The sequence below is a fragment of the Ursus americanus genome, chromosome 16 (genome assembly GCF_024610735.1).
Source record: "Ursus americanus isolate L20-20 chromosome 16, mUrsAme1.1.p, whole genome shotgun sequence".
Lineage (NCBI taxonomy): Eukaryota > Metazoa > Chordata > Mammalia > Carnivora > Ursidae > Ursus > Ursus americanus.
In genome coordinates this window covers 35,429,648-35,434,607 of record NC_142142.1, presented here as the reverse complement: position 1 = coordinate 35,434,607, position 4,960 = coordinate 35,429,648, and positions in this window count along the sequence as shown.

Sequence of the window (4,960 nt, the reverse complement as noted above, 5' to 3'; positions counted from 1 at the left end):
GGTTGGACCTTTAGCTAGATACTTCCCATATGCTCCTCATTCCTTCCCCTAGTGTCCCACACAGTCAATATTATCAGTCATCTTTGCAGGTGATGACCTTGAGGCTCAAAGAAGTGGGGAAACTCGACCAAAGTCAGACAGCTAGTAAATGGTGGGGCTGGGATTAGAAACCAGATCTGCTGGCTGGCTGCAGGGTTCCTGATCTCTGAAGGCTTTGGAAGGGCCTGGCTGCTTCTGTCTCCCTCTTTCCAGCCTGAGCAGTGACCATGGCTTTATTTGATAGGAGCACATTGGAGGGAAATAAGAAAGCCAGTGTTTTTTGGCAAGTGGGGGTTGGAGGGAGAACCCTCTGTTCCTCCCTTCCCCCTACCTCCCCAACAGCAAGTGGGAATGGTGATGGATGAAGTTGGGGAAAATGCAGATTGGTTTTTGGGCCTGACGGATAAAGTCTCTTATGCTTCCTGAAGTTGTCAGACTGAAGAAGTGTAACCATTGCCAAAAACCGTGGGATTTCTCCCTGGAGCCATTAACCCTCTGGGAAGGCTGACAAGTGGTTTTCTTGTTTATTGTTCAAGGGAGTGAAGCAACCTGTTTGCCACTGTCCATTTTGGGATGTTCTGGCTTTGGGGTAGAAGAGACACTTCTTGCTAGGACCTCAGTGGTGGTCAGCTCAGCAGGAGAGAGTCTTCCTGTGTCCCCTGACCAAGTCCCTTCTCAGGAACCTGCCTGGGATGATTTCTGCTGACCCTACCTCCCCTCTGTCTGGCTCCTTAAGGCTCCCCAAATGAGGAGCGCTCTCCCTTCTGGACACCGTCCCCTACTCTTCTCCCAGAACACCTCCACTCTGCTCCACTGCACCTACTTGTCCCCAGCCCAGGAAAGGCCAGCTGTATAGTGGTTACTAGCATGGGCTTTGGAATTCAGTGTGGGCTCCAACCTGAGATTTCCCGCTTACTAGCTGTGTGGCTGTTGGCAAGTCATATAATTCCTTAAGCCTTAGTTTCTTAACTATAAAATGGGTATTAATACCTATTTCCTAGGGTTGTATGGGGACTAAATGAGACACTGTGTGAAGGACTTAGCTCAACGTCCAACACATAATAATTGGTGGTTACAACTCTTCTCTCTTACCTCTAATGCTGCTTTCCCATTACTGAAAGTTCCTTCCTATTCTTCCAGACCTAGCTCAGTTCTTACTTCTATGTTGAAACTTATCCTGACTAAAGTAGCTCAGATTGGACTCCTTTGCTTTCCATGAGAACCCTATAAAATTTGGGTCTTGTTTTTACACAATTAAGCCAATGAATACATAGTTCTTGTGCACCAACCATGTGCCATATTTTTCCTAAGCAGTTCTTTAGTTGCAGGCCATTTCCACTGGGGCTGGGGGTCATACCTTTCATGCCTGTTTGCACCAGAGCACCTAATACAGTGCTGGGCACCAGGAAGTGGCTCAATAAATATTTTGGATTGCTGGGAGGGTGGTTGGTAGGGATCAGTGACCTGCAAATATCGAATAGTTCTGTATCAGGAGCTATGGGATGAACGCAAATATGAGACATTGTGCTTAACTTCAGGTGCCTGAAGAATAGGTGAGCTCACCAGTTGATGTCAGATAGCATACAAGGTGCTCAATAAATCATGTCCTGCATCTGTGTTTCCAAAGGGACTGAGAAGACTTCTACCCCAAATCCCATCCTAAGCAAGAGCCCTTTATCCCTCTTTGAGCTTTGCCATCACTTTGGACTGATCTGGAGGCAGAGGGTTCATTACTTACAAAGAAGCTTATTTGTTTCCATGTACCTTAAATGGTAGGGGTCCTTACAAGTCCAACTCAGAAGTGACAATTGGTCCTTTGGAAAAATGTCCGAAGAATCAAATTTCTCTTCTTCATAGCAAGTCTTCATATGCTTCAAGAACACTGGATTCCTCCCCCTGGAATCATGCCAAGCTTAGCTTTCCATTTCCCAGCATCACAGGGAGAGGCAGCTGAAAAGGGGCCAGGTGTCTGGTTGTGTCCGACCAGCGCAGGGGACAGTGTGGTGTGGCTGTCAGTCTACCTCAGGCATCATCGTATTCTGAAAATGCAATCTGGGCTGGCATTATCTTTTTTTTAAGCACTGACTTGGACATGTGTAAAACAAGGTATGAATGTATGGAGAGAGATACATTTTGCAAAAAGAGTACACAAATGAGGGCTTGTGTAGAAGAATTATGATTAACAGAATAGAAAGGGAATATGTAGCCAGCTTTTTGGAAGATGTAAATTATTTGCATTGATATAGTTCAAAGGCATTTCAGTAAAATGCTCTTTTAAATTTCTTTTTATTGTGGCAAAATATACATTACATAAAATTGTGCCAAAATATACATTACATAAAATTTACCACTGTAACCATTTTAAGTGTACAAGTCAGTGCCATGGAGTACATTCACACAGTGTGAAAATATCACCACCATCTATCTCCAGAAATTTTCATCATCTCAAACTGAAACCCTGTACCCGTCAAACATTAACTCCCATTCCTGCCTCCCTATAGCCCCTGGCAACCACCTTTTTATTTTTTGTGCCTATGAATCTGACTATTCTAGGTACCTCATATAAGTGGAATCATACATCTTTGTCCTGTAACTGGCTTATTTCACTTGGCATTATGTCCTTGAAGTTCATCCATGTTGTAGCAGGTGTCAGAATTTCCTTCCTTTTTTTAAGGCGGAAAACTATCCCATGTATGCCTATACCACATTTTGTTTATCCCGTCATCCCCTGAGGGACAGTTTGGGTTACTTTGATCTCTTGGCTATTGTGAACAATGCTGCTATGAACATGGGTGTACAAACTTCTGTTCAGGTCCCTGCTTGAAACCGTTTTGAGGATATACCTACAAGTGGAATTGCTGGATCAAATGGTATTTCTACGTTTAATTTTTGAGGAACCATGATATAATTTTCCACAGCAGTTGCACCATTTTACACTTCCACCAGTAGTGCATGGGGGTACCAATTTCTCCACATTCTCACCAACATTTATTAGGTCCTCTTTTTCGATAACATTTATCCTAATGAATTTGAAGTGGTATCTCACTGAGGTTTGGGTTTGCCTTTCCCTAATGACTAGTGATGTTCAGAATCTTTTCTTGTGCTTGTTGGTCATTTGTATATCTTCTTTGGAGAAATGTCTGCTCAAGTCCTTTGCCCATTTTTGAGTTTGGATGTTTGGTATTTGTTGAGAAAAATACTCGTAGGTTCACAGCTGGAGAGGAATTTTGACTGAGGATGAATCATACTTGAGTCTCACCTGTATCTGATTTAGATACTTAGATGAAGCTTTGGACTTTGGACTTGATGCTGGAATGAGTTAAGACTTTGAGGGATGTTGGGATGGAATGTATGTTTTTTTTTTTTATGTGAGAAGAACATAAATATTAGTGTGGCAGAAATAAAATATTATGGTCTGAATTGTATCCCTCCAAAATCACATGTTGAAGCCCCCAACCCCACAATTTGAAGATGGGGTAATTAGGTTTAGGTCATGAGGGTGAGGTCCACCTGGTGGGATTAGTGTCCTTAAAAGAAAAAAAACCGAGAGCTTGCTGGCTTTCTAACTGCCATGTGAGGACACAGTTAGAGGACAGCAATCTGCAAACCAGGAAGAGGGCTCTCACCAGTATCTGACCATGCTGGGCACCCTGATCTCAGACTTCTAGACCTCAAAATCATGGGAGATGAATGTCTGTTCTTTAAGTCACCCAGTCTATAGTATTTTGTTGTAGCAACCTGAGCTAAGACATATGGTGGCCATAAATTCTGGAAACATGGACATCTGTTTGCTCTATTTGACCATGTAAGTGACCAATTACTATCACTTCTTGCACTTGGCAGGCTAGGGAGAGGTCGCCCCAAATGTTTCCAACAGGATGGGGTGCTACTCACGACAGAGGTAAGGCGAGGGTGGATGATAATTTCTGACTAGATTGGATGGGGTAACTGGATGGGAAAGGCTGGATGCCCACCTGATCTAAAGCCCTTTAATGATTTCTTCTGGGGTCTGCTAAAGGCACAGGTTTACTTTTGAAAATCAGAGAAACAAATCCCATGAGGTAATGCCTCACACATACAAGAATTAGTGGAGATGTTTCATTCATGCATTGTGCTCACTGCAATTTTGCACTGCACGCTGCACTCTTCTTGCTAATGAAAGATAATACAAAACACACGTGATGCCATTGACTTGGTCATGTGTTGTAATGCAATACAAGAAAGCCATTTTTACCTACAGTCACCTATGCTTCCAGAATTTATGGCCATTCTGCAGCTTAAGTTTCTGTGCCTTGAAACTAGAGTTCCTAAATTTCAAGGCCTGAGTCCAGAGCAGACTTGGAACTCCATGTATGAGACAAATATTTTGATAGCAACGATGTGTCTAAAAGGAGTTTTGTCTTAATCTGTCTCTGGGGCTGCTCTAGTACCTTCTGATCTCCAGTCTTTGGGGGGGGGGTCAGTATAGCCTTTTAACTAGAAAAATAGTATTAATTATTTATCCTGGTCCTGATACCCTGTGGGCACTGATTGCTTTAAAAGTTTCAACCAGGATGCTGAAGCAAGGCAAGGGAAGGCCCACGAGGCCTTCAGCCTGTTTCTCCAGACTCAGAGAGGGCAGTCCTGGACAAGACTGAGCCTCTTCCCTGTGGGGTTGAGGGGAGAGGCCCTCCACTCGCAGCAGCACACCAGCAGCTGTTGTGTGCTGGAGCTGTCCAGCCCTTGTTGTGTGGAACCCCCACCTCTGCTGGCTGCTCCCTCTGGGTCTTTAAATGTGAACACATGGTCTCCTCAGTCTGAGTGTCCTTCGAGAGCTGAGAAAAAGAGCAGCATGGCATGGTGTTCAGGGAAGTTTCCTAGAGGTGGAGTTGGAGGGTGTTTAGAGAAGTCAGGGGTTCAGGTCTGCAGAAGAGCAGCGAGG